Here is a 1,776-nt window from a genome sequence, read left to right on the forward strand (position 1 = left end):
GGAGAAGGGGACGACAGTGGATGAGATGGTTGGATGGCATCACTGACTTGATGGACATGAGTTTGAGCAAGCTCCAGGAGTTGGTGATGGACAGGGAAGCTTGGTGTGTTGCAGTCCATGGGGTTGCAAAGAGTTGGACACGACTGAGCAACTGAACTGAACTGATACGTTTATAAGCCTGAAAGAATGATTTGTAGATATCAGTTTGTGGAAGCTGTTAGTCCTTGATAGTGTCAGAAATATATTTTTGTCTTTCTCTGGGTAATCAGTTATCAGCTTATCAATTTTTTTTTATTGACTTGTTAGGATATATTTTCTCTTTATAGTTGTGTAGTAATAAGAATTATTGTTACAAGTCAGTGCTTTTTACTAATAACATGAATTCATGAAGATGGTGTTTGGTTGCTCTTGGGAAATTTCTTTTAGCCTATCCAGTCCATTTTTACAAGCAAGATTAGGATGGCAAACTTGGAAAGAGAATTTCCCACACCTGCCCCCCTCACTCACCCACTCCTACCCTTGGCAGAAAAAAAATGATCCCAGGGTGACCCCAGACCAAGATAGGGGAATAAGAGTAAGAACGCAAGCTATCTCTAATGATAATGATCATGATAATTATAATGATTATAACTGATAATAATATAGGTGCCATTTTGGAACATCTTCTCTATGTTAAGCATTTAATGTTTTCGGTAAGGTAGGTTTATGGATCAGAAAATTGAAGCTTAAGAAAGTAATTTCTCAAGGCCACACAGCTAGTAAGGCAGAGTTTGAACCTGGGTATTTTTGGTTCTAGAGTCCATGATGTTTTTACTGCATCATGTTATCTTTCTAATATTTTGACAATTATAAGGGAAATCAGTGCTGTATTTTCCTGGTTGAGATAGCATTTTCCTTTAAAAGACTAATCGTGTAAGGTGAACGGGCCTGAGAGTTATTAATATATTAACTCAAAAGGAAAGTGTGATGTAACTTGATGCACTGTTGGGACATCTGAGCTGGGTTAGGTGATTGGTAATAGTGGGCCTAGAGTTTTAAATGACTGAGGACTTTTTAGAAAATCAGAGGGAAATTAAAGAGAACTTTGATGCTGATTTGGGGTTGAGGAGTCAGGAATAGTATATGAATTTATTGGAATAGTTTCATGAGTTAGAAGAATAGAAAGAATAAAGTAAATAGGGAACGCATAATTGGGATAATAGATTCCTGTGTTGATGATTGAGATAGTTTAGCTAAGAAATTTACTGAGGTCCCATTAAGCATTTCCTAACATGGTCAGAACCCAGAGAGTTGTATCTTAATCAGGTCTGGTGGCTAAGAGGAGAATATATTTGGTTTGTAGAAGATGAACCTGCTACCCAAGTACTCTCATTTTTGGGACTTTGGAGGTAGATCTTAGGGACTGTAGGGCCTTGGAGAGTAGATAGATATTAGTTAAAAGAAGAGGCCCAATTTAGTCCTGACCTCTCAAGATCAGTGTGTTTGAAGTTCTAGGCTGGGGAGGGACCAGAAAACCAGTTAATGGGGAGACCACTTGGAAGTCCCTGGAAAAGATTGACGAGATGCACATGAATTTAAAGTCTTACTGAGGGATTGCGATTGTACTGCAATTTACAGTACATTACAGGGTGTATAAATAGCACGCTGAAATTCCCTTAATACCCTTGATCTGATCGTGTGCTTAGCTATAGTAGTCAGAATATTGGAAAATGGCACTTTCCAAGAAGGAAAAGTGGAGAAGGGCCAGGAAAATGTGGATGTGTTTAACAATAGATC

The sequence above is a fragment of the Bison bison genome, unplaced genomic scaffold (assembly GCF_000754665.1).
Source record: "Bison bison bison isolate TAMUID 2011002044 unplaced genomic scaffold, Bison_UMD1.0 scf7180017864508, whole genome shotgun sequence".
Classification (NCBI taxonomy): domain Eukaryota; kingdom Metazoa; phylum Chordata; class Mammalia; order Artiodactyla; family Bovidae; genus Bison; species Bison bison.